Genomic DNA, 15,864 nt, shown 5'->3' with positions numbered 1-15,864 from the left:
CAATGTTTTAAGGGAAATGTGGTCCAACTTAGCTTTAAACTGAGTGGAGAAGGCCTCTGTCTTGCCATAGTTTGCTATTTTACCATAAACAACTTTTGTAAATTTTAAGGAAAGGTTTTCCTTGACAAAAAAATTTCAAGCCTAAAAACAGTGTGCAATCACAGACATGTCTATAAAAAGACGTCTGTCAACTGCATTTTATAGTTTAGAAGAAAACTTGGTGCAGTTTTCAGCTCCCCATCAGCTATTCCTGTAACTGTTTTTTGGTGTAGCTTAAAACACAAGTAACAAAATGTAAAAGACCATCTACAAAAACCAACTGATTTCTTCTTGAATTAATCACTCCAGAAAGTCAGTTTTGACAACTTTACTTTCTATACTATGAAAGCAAGGGGAGGAATCTCCTTTTTAAAAGGCTTAAACCACGTGAAAATGACCTGAAAGGTACTGAATGTCAAAAAAGAAAACAGTTTCTTTATGGATACCTGTTTACTGATTTTAAATAAATGACAAGGCACCAACAAAGTTTTCCAGAAATTTGAAGTGTTAATGTGTTTAAATAAGAAGCAAGAGCATATGCTGACCAAACTGGCCCTGCCTTTTACAACTATATATCTAAACAAACAGGTCCTATCTCCTACTAGCCATTTCTTCATCTGTAAAATGAGAATAATATCTCATAGAGTTGTTATGAAGATTAAACATAATAATGTAATAATGTATATAAAGTAATTACCATAAAGTTGGTTCACAGTAAACAACCTGTCAATAAATGAATCACAAAGATAATCAGGAAGACTAAGACCAAAAAATATATATACATGTATGTATGTAAGGTGATGTGTGTGTACATTGACTAGACGAGAGGAATCCTTTCACAGTGTATACATACATTAAATTATTTCAATATGCACTTTAAATAACTTGTTAATTATTCCTCAATAAAGTTGGGTGGGGGTTTGGGGAAGGCAACAGGTCTAAACAGATATTTCACCAAAGACGATCTAGAGATGGCAAATAAGCATAGGAAAAGATGCTTAACATCATATGTCATTAGGTAATTGAAAATTAAAACAATGGGATGCCACTGTTCACCTATTAGAATGGCTAAAACTGAGAAAAACTGACAATACCAAATACTGAAAAGATACGGACCAACAGGAAGTCTTGTTCATTGTTAGTGGAAATGCAAAATCGTATAGCCAATTTGGAAGACAGTTTGGCAGTTCCTTACCAAGGTAAATACAGTGATTACCATATGACTGCTCCATCACACTCCTTGACATTTACCCAAATGACTTGAAAACTATGTCTGAACAAAAACCTATACTTGAATGTTTATAGAAGTTTTACTCATAATTGCCAAAAATTGGAAGCAACCAAGATGTCCTTCAATAGGTGAATGGATAAACACACTGTGGCACATCCATATACTGAAATATTATTAATTGATAAAAAAGAAATGTGCTTTTAAACTACAAAAAGACATGTAGGGACATCGTATATTGCTAAGAAACTGGTCTTAAATGGCTATATACTGTATGAGTCCAATAATGTGACATTCTGGAAAACAAAAACTACAGAAGCAAGGAAAAGATTAGTAGTTATCAGGGGTTTGAAGGTAAGGGGAGATGGCTGCATACGTGATGGAATTTTTTAGGGTCGTAAAACTGTATGATACTATAAACATAACACTCCATTTGTCAAAACCCATAGAATATTTTGTATTACAAAAAGAGTCACCCCTAACGCATGCCAATTAAAAAGAAAATCATTTAGGAGGTTGAAGCAATTCCAAGATGAGATGTAGACTGTGACAAAAGAAGCTAGCTGCATCACAAACGTATGAAGCAATCTCACTGAAAGAAATGGAAGAGCAAAGATGCTGACCATAGTAGCTTTGGAAATGATAGGGGTCTGGAAGACAAAACGCGAAAGGAACCACCCATAGACCCTGCGCTCTAGCTGATACAGTTGTTTCCCACAGGGTATGAGTTAACAATTCTGACACTGCTATACATGTATACCAGAACTGAATGATAAAGCAAATGAATAGTATATGGTGGGAGCCAGGTGTCTCACAATCAGTGTGCAAATTCACTCATAAGCAATGGTGGGAAGTTAAAATGATCTATATAATAATAAATTAGAGTTGGAAATATGAATATGAATGCATGTTCATCTGAACATAAATATTGACAGTTATATATATAAATCTTTACAGGTATGCGTGCGTACACAGCTTAGTGTGAACACGTGTAATTCCTTGCTCGATCAGTTGGGACAACCACAGCAGTGAGCATACCTAGCACCCAGATCATCGTTTCTGGTACCACTCTCCAATCAAAGCAACTAGGCCTCTATGGTGAAATGGCTTATGCTAGGACTAGGGCAAACAACATAAAGAATGAGCCCAGAGTACCTTGTTGCCATAGGTAAGAAAGTACTTTAAAAATAATTTTTTTAACTCACAAATTGAGTGCTCTTTCAAAAGGGACACAAAGCCAACTGAAAAAGCTCCCAATGACAAAAGCTGAAACATGAGCAACAAAAAAAAAATACAGTAGTATTGGATTATAACCCAAAGCATAAAGTCCATGAAGCTATACTGACATAAACAAACAATTGAGTAAACCAATAAAAAGAAGAGACAGATCTCCTGTGCAGAATAATTCCAAATAATTAATGTAGATTCTCTGCCCTCAAGGAGGCAGAGCTTAACCCCCTGACTTTTTAATTATAGGCTGTGCATAGTGACTTCCCTCCAAAAAGGACAGTATAGAAAAGGGGAAAAAGAGTAACTTTATGGTGGAGAAACCTGACAAACCTGACAAACACTACTTCAGCCAGGTGATCCAGGAAAACATCAATAGTGATATTAACTATATTGATAATATGTATCCATTTGTGATGTGAGGAAAATGGTACTTTATCTCTGTGATTTTCCTCACAAAATCCCACAACTGGTTTAATCATGAGAAAAATACCAAACCTATTCCAGTAGAGGGGCATTCTACAAAATAGCTGACCAGTAATCTTCAGAACTGTCAAAGTGGTCACCAAAAACAAGGGAGGTCCGGGAAAACGTCCCAGCTAGGAGGAGCCAAAGGAGAGACGACCACTAAATGTAATGTGGGATCCTGGTACAGAAAAAGAACATTAGGTAAAAATGAAGGAACTCTGAATGAAGTATGACCTTTAGTTAATAGAAGGCTTATTTTATTAATATCTTACTTTGAATAAATGTTGTCACCATTTCTAGATTGCAGCACAGAGTAATAATGCTTAAGATCACAGACTCCAGAGCCAGACTGGGTTTAAAGATCAGACAGGCTACTAATAGGTGCTGTAACCCGTTGGACAAGTCATTTAACTGCTCAGATATTTTTTCCCATCTGTAAAAGGACAACATCAAGAATATTGATCTCACAAAGTTGTTTTGAAAGATACTGCCTAAATTATAGTCATACCCAATAAAAGTTAACCTTTATCATTATTAATTTTTCTAGTTTGGGGAAGTTGCTTAGTATCTCAGGAAAGTAAGCCCATATAGATTTGATTGCGAGAAATTAATTTTTCATTACTTGTTCACTGAAACTATATGGGAAGAGAAAATAGGCAAAAATCTAATTTCACACTCAGGATTACTAGCATTCGTTTTCATAAAATGATAAACCTTACTAGAATCTGTGGATATTGCACTAAAACTTACTGAACCGGTAGCTACATAATTCTTGAATCGTTAGATAAATAAACCATCTTTAAATATTAAATAAAAGCTTATATTTCATGCTCCTTGAAAAATAGATTCTTTACATATTTTTAGTCCTTCCTACTCTACAATGTCACAGAAACATAGAACAGATGTGTTTATTATAAAGCAAATATAACTAAATTAATATATCAATATAATAATGAAAAGCCTTTTAATTGTCCTATTAGGCACTACCAAAGTAAGTAATCTGACATATTTGTTTTTTAGCACTTGAAATGCTAAAGCTAAAAACTAGCTATTATACCTAGTTAAAATCAAGCCATAGAAAAAAGTTACATTTAACTTCAAAAGAAGAAATTGATAATAGAGAAGAGGCTGTCATAACCAAAATACAAATCAAATTGCCTAAAGTTATAAAGAGGTTTTTAAACAAATAGCAAAGCTAAGATTTTTTTTTGAAGCTAAAATCTCTGTATACGTATTTAAATATTTAACTAGGTGCTCAAAACCCCACCTACAGAAATTAAGATAAAATAATAAGTCCCAGGAGGACTCCTTACCATGAGAACTATTTAAAACACACAGCAAAGGAGGTAAGAAATGCCCTCAAGATTAATTAACTGGAAGTACAAATAATGTTATTGTTCAGTTTGACCTAAGTAATGCCAATATCTATTCCAGAGATATGTTGTTAGAAAAGAGTCAAGCTTAAATAAATATATTCCATAGATATAATGAATGCAGCTATTATGAATGATGTTTTTGAGATCTGCTTATGACATGAAAAAGTACTTATAATAGTAAGTGAAAAAGCTGGGTATAAAACTACACACAATATCATCTCAAGTCTATAAACCAAATAAAACACAAATATGCCTAGAAGAAACCTAGAAGAAAATACATTAAAATGGTCAACTTTACTCTAGATTCTAGATCAGTGGTTTTTAATAGCATCCTCATCTTATGATAACTTGTTAGAAATGCAAATTTTCATATCCCCAACCCCGACTTACTGGTTCAGAAACTCTGGGCATGAGGCCAAGCAGTCCACGTTTTAACAAGGTGACTGATACGTAATAAAATTTGAAAGCTACTGCTCTAGATAATGAGATCATGGGTTAATTAATTTTCTTCCTTATATAAATATCCAGTTGGTTTGTCCATGTGAGGCATAGAGGTTAAGAACATTATTGGCTTTGGAGCCAGACAGACTAGAATGTGGGCCTTGCTGCACCACTTAGCTATGTGGCCTTGGTCACACTGCTTTACCTATCTTTCAATACTTTAAATATTGCACTCCACTCTCTCCTGGTGTACATGGTTTCTGACAAGAAGTCTAGGTAAGGTGTTTTTTTTCCCTCTGGCTTCTTTTTGAGATTTTGTTGTCTTTGGTTTTCTGCAGTTTGGGTATGTCTATAGACTTTTTGGTATTTATTTTGCTTATGTTCTATTAGCTTCCTGGATCAGCTTTGGTATCTGTCATTCATTTGGGAAAATTCTAGGCCATTATTACTTCTAATATTTCTTCTACCCCATTCTTTTCTTCCTGCTGGTATTCTGTGTATTTTACACCTTTTTAAATTGTCCCACAGTTCTTAGATGTTGTTTTCTTCATTCTCTTTTCTCTTTGCATTTCACTTTAGGAAGTTTCTACTGACATCATCTTCAAATTCAGTGACTCTTTTCTCAGTCATCTTGAGTCCACCATGGGGCCTTCAAAGGTATTTTTCATTTCCCTTACATTTGATGTCTAACATTTCCTTGAATCTTTGTTTCCATCTCACTGCTTACACTAGCCATCTGTTCTTGCATGTTGTCTACTTCTTCCATTAGAGAACTTAACATATTAATCATGGTCCTTTTAAATTCCCTGATAATTCCAAAATGTGTATCATTTATCTGAGTCTGGTTCTAATGCTTGCTCTATCTTTAGATTGTTTTTCTTGCCTTCCAGCATGCCTTGCAATTTTGGCTGAAAGCCAGACACAGTGCATCAGGTAATAGGAACTGAGAGAGAAGGTCATTAGTGTGAGGTTTCATGCCCATTTGGCTAAGAGAGTGGCTGTGTTTAATGTTTGCTGTAGCTGCAGATGCCAGATTCCTCTAAGAACTACTCTTTAAATAGAGTCCACACTTGACACATCCTTCAGCTGTGATCCACTGTTGTACTGAAGCCCTGTGATGTGGGGGTAAGGTGTGGGTGAAGAGAAGCTCTCCATAATCTCATGATTAAATTTCATTCTCCTAGTGAGCCTGTGTGTCTCTGGACTGTGACCTTCACATTGTTTTTTAGCTTTCCCCCATCCCCTTAGATGAAATAGGAATGCTACAGAAAACTGAAGTTGGAAAATGTAGACAGGTAGAATAAGTCTCTGGTAAAGCCTTTCTCCAGGGAGAGTAGGTCTTTGTTACAGAGAATGCTCTGAAGAGATTCCAAACTGGTTAATTCCCCTCTCACCAGCTGGACCAACAAGGAGGTCTTTCTCAGCTCTTTACCAGATAACCTGGTGGTTTTCCTGAAAGTGAAACCCAAACCTGGTGGGTTTCTGAAAGTAAAACCCAATTAAATGGGATTAAAGATGGCAGCATGAGAGATGAGAGAGAGGCTTCCTCCTAAAACCACATACAATATGAAAATATAATTAATACAACTAATCCTGAGAGAGCAACAGGAAAGAGGACTGGGCCAGACTGCATACTCCTGGAGAAAAGACCAGACCTCATGGAACAGAGTAACGTATCAAAGCGGTGGCCCGGTGGGACCCAAGCCCTTCCCCCACCCCAGCTCACCGGCGGGAGGAAGAGAAACTGAGCAGGGAGGGAGTGGAAGCCTGGGACTGCTGAATACCTAACTCCAGAGATCTGCTCTGGGAGCACATACCTACATTTCATGGTGCTTTCATGATACTCTCATGATTATGGGGTTGGAAAGCTAAGACAGGCAGAATTCCTGGAGAGACTGAGATTCTGGCCACTTGTGGGAAGCAGGGATCCATATCCAGCTGCTCTGGGACAAAAGCTTATACCTGTGTGATCAGCCCACTGGTTCAAGCAGTGGAGACAGGGACAGCAGCCAGGAAGCAGGAAACAGCTCTTTCCTCCCTGCCAGGCACCAATATCACTCCCCTGCAACCCCTGACATTGCTTCAGGGACTGAGCAGCTCCAGGAAGTAGAGCTTCCAGACACCAGAGGGCGCCATACACAAATATGAAATGCCAAAGGAACCAGGTACAGAGTTAAATTAATATGACCCCTGAGAAAGATGACATGGATCTCATGACTCTTCTTGAAAGGCAGTTCAAAATAAAAATCATTAACATGCTAAGAGAGGTATGGAAAGATATTCAACAACTCAGGAATGAATTCCAATTGGAGATCCAGTCATTGAAGAGCACAATGGAGGGTATTAAAAGCAGATTGGATACAGTGGAGGAGAGGATAAATACAATAGAAACTAGAGAAGACGAATACAAAGAAGCAGAGGCACAGAGAGAAAAAAAGGATCTCTATGAATGAAAGAATATTGAGAGAACTGTGTGACCAATCCCAACGGAACAATATTCGCATTATAGGGGTACCAGAAGAAGAAGAGAGAGAGAAAGGGCTGGAAAGTGTCTTTGAGGAGGTAATTGCTGAAAACTTCCCCAATGTGGGGAAGGAGACAGTCTCTCAGGCCATGGAGATCCACAGATCTCCCAACACAAAGGACCCAAGGAAGACAACACCAAGACATATAGTAATTAAAATGGCAAAGATCAAGGATAAGGAGAGACTGTTAAAAGCAGTCAGAGACAGAAATAAGATCACATACAAAGGAAAGCCCATCAGGCTAACATCAGACTTCTCAGCAGAAACCTTATAGGCCAGAAGGGAGTGGCATGATGTATTTAATGCAATGAAGTAGAAGGTCCTGGAACCAAGATTACTTTATCCAGCAAGATTATCATTTAAATTTGAAGGAGGGATTAAACAATTTCCAGATAAGGAAAAGCTGAGAGGATATATCTCCCACAAACCATCTCCAGTCTATTTTGGAGGGACTACTACAGATGGAAGTCTTCCTAAGGTTTAATAGCTGTCATCAGAGGTAATAAAACCACACTAAAGAAAGTACAACAGCTAATTACTAAGCAAATGCAAAATTAAATAAACTATACCCAAAGTCAATCAAGGGATAGACAAAGAATACAGAATATGATACATAATATATAAAGAATGTAGGAGGAAGAAAAAGGAGGAGAAAAAGAAAAGAACTCTTAGATTGTGTTTGTAATAGCATATTAAGTAAGTTAAGTTAGACTCTTAGATAGTAAGGAAGTTAAACTTGAACCTTTGGTAATCATGAATCTAAACTCTGCTTTGGCAGTAAGTACATACCTATTGACAATCACACTAAATGTAAATGGACTAAATGCACCAATCAAAAGACATAGAGTCACTGAATGGATAAAAAAACAAGACCCATCAATATACTGCCCACAAGAGACTCACTTTAAACCCAAAGACATACACAAACTGAAAGTGAAGGGATGGAAAAAGCTATTTCATGCAGCTAATAGAGAGAAAAAAGCAGGAGTTGCAGTACTTGTATCAGACAAAATAGACTTAAAACAAAGAAAGTCACAAGAGAAAAGAAGGACATTACATAATGATAAAGGGGTCAGTCCAACAAAAGGATATAACCATTATAAACATATATGTTCCCAACACAGGAGCACCTACATATGTGAAACAAATACTAACTGAATTAAAAGGGTAAATAGAATGCAATGCATTCATTCTAGGAGACTTCAACACTCCACTCACTCTGAAGGACAGATCAAACAGACAGAAAATAAGTAAGGACACAGAGGCACTGAACAACACATTAGAACATATGGACCTAACAGACATCTACGGAACTCCACACCCAATAGCAGCAGAATACACATTCTTCTCAAATGCACATTCAACATTTTCAAGAATAGATCAAATAGTTACTGTAGTGGGGTGTGTGGGAGGGACTTGGTGAAGGGGGAAGCCTGGTAAACATAGTGTTCTTCATATAATTATAGATTAATGATAGCAACAATTTAAATAAATAAATAGATAGATAGACAGATAGATAGATAGATAGATAGATAGATAGATAGATAGATAGATAGATAAATAAAAGAACAGATCGTATACTAGGCCACAGAAAGAGCCTCAGTAAATTCAAAAGGACTGAAATTGTACCAACCACTTTCTCAAACCAAAAGGTATGAAACTAGAAATAAATTAAACAAAGAAAATGAAAAATTCCACAAACACATGGAGGTTTCGCAACATGCTCCTAAATAACCAATGGCTCAATGACCAAATAAGAACAGAGATCAAGCAATATATGGAGAAAAATGACAAAAATAATTCAACACCACAAAATCTGTGGGATGCAGCCAAGGCCATGCTAAGAGGAAAGTATATTGCAACACAGGCCTACCTCAGGAAAGAAGAACAATCCCATATAAGCAGTCTAAACTCACAATTAACGAAACTAGAAAAAGAAGAACAAATGAGGCCCAATGTCAGTACAAGGAGGGACATGATAAAGATTAGAGCATAAATAAATAAAATCGAGAAGAATAAAACAACAGAAAAAATCAATGAAAGCAAGAGCTGGTTCTTCAAGAAAATAAACAAAATAGATATACCCCTAGCCAGACTTATCAAGAAAAAAACGAGAGTATACAGACATAAACAGAATCAGAAATGAGAAAGGAAAAATCACTAGGGCACCGCAGAAATACAAAGAATTATTAGAGAATATTATGAAAAATTATATGCTAACAAACTGGATAACCTAGAAGAAATGGACAACTTTCTAGTAAAATACAACCTTCCAAGGCTAACCAAGGAAGAAACAGAAAATCTGAACAAAATACCAGCAATGAAATCGAACTGGTAATCAGAAAACTACCTAAGAACAAAACACCTGGTCCAGATGGCTTCACCGCTGAATTTTATCAAACATTTAGTGAAGACTTAATACCCATCCTCCTTAAAGTTTTCCAAAGAGTAGAAGAGGGAATACTTCCAAACTCATTCTATGAGGCCATCAGCACTCTAATACCACAACCAGGCAAAAACACCACAAAAAAAGAAAATTACAGACCAATATCCCTGATGAACACAGATGCAAAAATACTCAACAAAATATTAGCAAACTGAATTCAAAAATACATCAAAAAGATCATCCATCATGATCAAGTAGGATTTATTCCAGGGATGCAAGGAGGGTACAACATTCAAAAATCTATCAACATCATCCACCACATCAACAAACAGAAGGACAAAAACCACATGATCATCTCCATAGATGCTGAAAAAGCATTTGACAAAATTCAACATCCATTCATGATAAAAACTTTCAACAAAATGGGTATAGAGGGCAAGTACCTCAACATAATAAAGGCCATATATGACAAATCCACAGCCAACACCATACTTAACAGCAAGAAGCTGAAAGCTTTTCCTTTAAGATTGGGAACAAGACAAGGATGCCCACTTTCACCGCTTTTATTCAACATAGTACTGGACATCCTAGCCATGGCAATCAAACAACACAAAGAAATAAAAGGCATCCAGATTGGTAAGGAAGAAGTTAAACTGTCCATTTGCACATGACATGATATTGTACATAAAACACCCTAAAGAATCCATTCCAGAACTACTAGATCTAAGATCTAAATTCAGCAAAGTTGCAGGATACAAAATTAATACACAGAAATCTGTGGCATTCTTATACACTAACAATGAACTAGCAGAGAGAGAAATCAGAAAAACATTCCATTCACAGTTGCATCAAAAAGAATAAAATACCCAGGAATAAACCTAACCAAGGATATGAAAGACCTATACCCTGAAAACTACAAGACAGTCTTAAGAGAAATTAAAGAAGTTACCAATAAATGCAAACATCCCAAGCTCATGGAGAGGAAGAATTAATATTGTCAAAATGGCCATCCTGCCTAAAGCAATCTATAGATTAAATGCAATTCCTATCAAAATACTGACAGCATTCTTCAACGAACTAGAGAAAATCATTCTAAAATTCATATGGAACCACAAAAGACCTCGAATAGCCAAAGCAATTCTGAGAAGGAAGAATAAAGCTGGGGGCATTACGCTACCCAACTTCAAGCTCTACTACAAAGCCACAGTAATCAAGACAATTTGGTACTGGCACAAGAACAGACCTATAGACCAATGGAACTGACTAGAGAGCCCTGATATAAACCCAACCATATATGGTCAATTAACATATGATAAAGGAGCCATGGACATACAATGGGGAAATGTCAGCCTCTTCAACAGCTGGTGTTGGCAAAACTGGACAGCTACATGCAAGAGAATGAAACTGAAATATTGTTTAACCCCATACACAAAAGTAAACTCAAAATGGATTGAAGACTTGAATGTAAGTCATGAAACCATAAAACTCTTAGAAGACAACATAATCAAACATCTCCTGAATATAAGCACGAGCAACCTCTTCCTGAATGCATCTCCTCGAGCAAGGGAAACAAAAGCAAAAATGGACTCATGGGACTACATCAAACTAAAAAGTTTCTGTACGGCAAAGGACACCATCAACAGAACAAAAAGGCATCCTACAGTATGGAAGAATATAGTTGTAAACGACATATCCGACAAAGGAATTAACATCCAAAATATATAAAGAACCCACATGCCTCAACACCCAAAAAGCAAATAACCCGATTAACAAAAGGGCAGAGGATATGAAGAGACAGTTCTCCAAAGAAGAAATTCAGATGGCCAAGAGACACATGAAAAGATGCTCCACATCACTAATCATCAGGGAAATGCAAATTAAAACCACAATGAGATATCACCTCACACCATTAAGGATGGCCAGCATTTAAAAGACTAAGAACAACAAATGCTGGCGAGGATGCAGTGAACGGGGAACCCTCCTACACTACTGGTGGGAATGTGAACTAGTTCAACCATTGTGGAAAGCAATATGGAGGTTCCTCAAAACACTAAAAGTAGAAATACCATTTGACCCAGGAATTCCACTCCTTGGAATTTACCCAAAGAATACAAGTTCTCAGATTCAAAAAGACATATGCACCCCTATGTTTATCGCAGCACTTTTTACAATAGCCAAGATATGGAAGCAACCTAAGTGTCCATCAGTAGATGAATGGATAAAGAAGAGGTGGTACATATACACAATGGAATACTATTTGGCCATAAGAAAGAAACAAATCCTACCATTTGCAACAACATGGATGGAGCTGGAGGACATTATGCTCAGTGGAATAAGCCAGGCGGAGAAAGAAAAGTGCCAAATGATTTCCCTCATTGGTGGAGTATAATGAAGCAAAACTGAAGGAACAAAATAGCAGCAGACTCACAGACTCCAAGAATGAACTAGTGGTTACCAAAAAGGAGAGGTGTGGGAGGGAGGGTGGGGAGGGACGGAGAAGGGGATTGAGGGGTACTATGCTTAGTATACATGGTGTGGGGGATCTGGGGAGAACAGTGTAGCACAGAGAAGGCACATAGTGGATCTGTGGCATCTTACTGCACTGATGGACAGTGACTGCATTGGGGTATGGGTGGGGCCTTGATAATATGGGTAAATGTAGTAACCACATTGTTTTTCATGTGAAACCTTCAAGAGAGTGTGTATCAATCATACCTTAATAAAAAATTTTTTTTAAAAACCAATGAAATGTGAGGCACCTCCTAATACTACAGGCTCCTAGGAAGTTTCTCACGTTTATGGTAGTCCTCAAAGCCTCCAGCCATTTCCCAAAATTACCAAGTGTTTCTTCTAGATTATAGTGATAGAAGAGACTTCTAAGATGTTACCTGTTGGAGCTGAAATTGGAAGTCTGTTTTACCTATCTAAGCCCGTTTCTTCATTTGTAGAAAGGGATTAATAGAGGTGTCTATCACACAGGTTTACTGGAAGGAATAAATGACAAAACTCATGTAAAACATTTAACTCCAGTGACTACTTCAGAATAAGTGCTTGGGAACCCTATGAACTGAAGTTCAGAGAAGTTAAGTGACATGCCAAGTAAAACCTGAAAAAAATTTTTTTAAAAGTCCAAATTCAAGCCCAGGTCTTTGGACTCTAAATTAATTGCTACATTTGAAAAATAAATTATGTTATTATATTCATAATAGCTATAAAATCCACACTAAAGGCTTACAAAGCATTGTCAAATACAGGATATGGTAAATACGTTTTCACAAGTGGTTAAGCATAATTTATAGTTGGCGTACACATTTTAAAATACAAAAATGATAACACTAAGTGGGTTTTAAAACTTCTGTAGAAATAACATTAAAATAATGAGGCTTTTTAAATGAATCCTCCTTAAAATCTCTGATTTCATCTTCTCCTGTTTCCATGTAATCCTTACCCAAACACATATATGATTTTTATATACTTAAATGGCTGCAATCCAGCAAGTTAATACATAATGGCTTACTTTGCATCCCCTATTTGTTGGACAAGTAGATTTTATCCATATTTTCAAATTTATAAGTAACTTCTAAAAAATCATTTTGATGCTTATCACTTTTTTCTTCTTTTCAGAATGTATTTCTAAGGATAAATACCCAGGAGTATATTTAAGAATCAAAGCACGTGGATATCATTTTTTTCTTTACTACAAATTTCCAAATTGCCTTCCAAAAACAATGTACCACTTTTTTCATTTTGGATGTACTTGACATTTCCGTTTGACTTTTTTAAACTGTAGGTAAAAAACACATAAAAATTTTACCATCTTAACATTTTTAAATGTTCAGTAGTGTAGAGTACCTTCACATAGTTGTGCAACCAATCTCCAGGACTCTTCCCATCTTGCAAAACTGAAACTCTGTACCTATTAAATAACAACTTCCCTTTTCCCCTCCCCCTGGCAACCACCATCCTGCTTTTTGTTACTATGAATTTGACTACTCTAGGGACCTTATGTAAGTGGAATCATACTGTATTTGCCTTTTTGTGACTGGCTAAACTCACTTAGCATAAGGTTTTCAAGGTTCATCTCTGTGGTAGTGTATGTGAAACTTTCCTTCTTTTTTAAGGCTGAATAATATTTCATTATATGTATATACAGCACTTTGTCTATCCACTCATCCACTGATGGACACTTGAGTTTCTTCCACCTTTTAGCTATTGTGAATAATGCTGCTATGAATATGGAGGTACAAATATTTATTTGAGTTCCTGCTTTCAATTATTTTGGGTATAAACCAAGATGTGAAATTGCTAGTTGATACAGTAATTCAATATCTAATTTTTTGAGGAACTGCCATACTATTTTCCAAGGCAGCTGCACTATTTTACTTTCCCATCAACAGCACACGAGGGTTCCAATGTCTCCATATCCTCACCAACTCTTACTATTATTATTAATAATAGCCATCCTTATGGATGCAAAGTGGTATCTCACTGTCCATTCGATTTCTTTAAATTATGAATTTTCTTGAAAAATTTTTATACATTCAAATAAAGATAAATTTCAGTCCAGTTTTGCTCTAAAATTAGTAACTCTGAACTAGAGGAAGCAAATTAAGTTTCAGTAAGTCAGTTTTCTTCTTCATTTAGTCTCTACCTAGATGTTTATCAATCCAAAATAGGAAGAAAACTTACCAAATGGCCCCAAAATATGCACAAATGCATCATGAGTGATCAACAATTAGTAAGACTCAGACTTGAGTTTTTATTAACCCTTAAATTCCATGTCACACATATACGAATAGCTACTTATGGCCTAGAATGTATCAAACATTTTGCTTCCTATTTATTCAGCATTCCTTTAATGCCAGTCATTGTGGTGGGTGCTGGGGATATAAAGATTAATAAGAAGATGCTACCCCCATTTCAACATCATTATGAAACAGGTGTAATTATTCCTACTTTACATTTGAGGAACCTGAGGCTCCTTAGGTTTAGCATCTTCGCTAGAATCAGACAGAGCTTGCAGAAGTTGGAATTCAAATTCAGGTCTTACTCTAAAGTTCATCTTTTCTACTATTCTATACTATACTTTGTACTACCAACAGTTCCCCTTCTAAAAAGTAATATTCACTTTTGTTTGTTTTTCCCTTTAGATTTCCAAATGTTGGGCTTTGAGAGGAATGGCACAATACAGGAAACACAAAAAGACAGAAATCACAAAAAACTTGTAAAACCTCTTTCATCTAAGAGTTGAAAATTGAATTGGAGGCACTTTACCAATCAAAGCATGCAAAAAAAAAGAATATTTTAGTACAAACAAAAATAGTACAGCATAGAGTGAGTTTAGAGCATCTGAGGCTCACTAAAAAATCTGATATACCATCCAAAGCTCACTGGCCTGCCAAGAGTTAGAATTTTATTCCTAAGCAGTTAGTTTCCTAGATTCACAGACAGAAGGTCCTTCCAGTCCTATATGAAACTGTCAAGGAGACAGAAACAATAAAATGAGATTTAAAGATCCAAAGAATCAACAATTCCATTGATTCTCCATTTAAACTAACAAAACAAAACAGAAGGAAAAGAAAGAAAATAATGTTCTGGCTGAGGACACTTTAGAGAAATAATAGAACTTCAAAAAAAGTTTTTGTTACCCCATTTCAAACATTCTCCTTTCACTAAAACAAATAAAATTAAGTGATTTTGAAAATTAACTTGATTCTAAAATATAAATTCTTTCTTCTTTTAGCTAACATAACTATGTTTTCTAATCTGGAAAAAATATATTATTCCATTAGAGCAAAAAAATGCCACAAATAAATACAACTTCAATGCACATAATCTTATAGAAAAATTTTATAAATAGAACATAATAGCCCCTATCATAGATTTATGTAATTTTTCTTACCAATATTACCAATACTTGTATCAAGATAAATCCTTAAATGTTGAAGAAAAGCTGGATATGATGGATATCCAGTAAATTACTCTTCCTTTACAACTTAAAAAAAAATTGCAAGATTAAAGATGAGCTATTTAGAACACATATATGTTGTACATCAACTGTAGTTCAATTTTAAAAGGAAGAAAATAAATAAAACATATGTATATTTCTACAAAGAGGATTTTTGTCATTGTTTTTTAAAGACAGGCCAATGAATACCTTGGATCTCAAAATGT

At 35.9% G+C, this 15,864-nt stretch overlaps 1 protein-coding gene and 1 long non-coding RNA gene across 2 annotated transcripts in view; one reads left to right on the top strand and one right to left on the bottom strand.

Annotated features, from left to right (window-relative positions):
- Positions 1-15,864, bottom strand: part of EFCAB2 (EF-hand calcium binding domain 2) — a 153,285-nt gene that overhangs the window by 133,422 nt on the left and 3,999 nt on the right. The gene's annotated exons all lie outside the window — the stretch shown is intronic.
- LOC118935239 (uncharacterized) lies at positions 4,508-15,777 on the top strand. Its single transcript, XR_005033741.2, has 3 exons — positions 4,508-5,055; positions 5,359-5,436; positions 14,841-15,777. It is a non-coding gene; the product is annotated as an uncharacterized LOC118935239 (long non-coding RNA).

The sequence above is a fragment of the Manis pentadactyla genome, chromosome 9 (genome assembly GCF_030020395.1).
Source record: "Manis pentadactyla isolate mManPen7 chromosome 9, mManPen7.hap1, whole genome shotgun sequence".
Classification (NCBI taxonomy): Eukaryota; Metazoa; Chordata; class Mammalia; order Pholidota; family Manidae; genus Manis; species Manis pentadactyla.
This window is presented reverse-complemented; position numbering and strand designations above follow the sequence as displayed.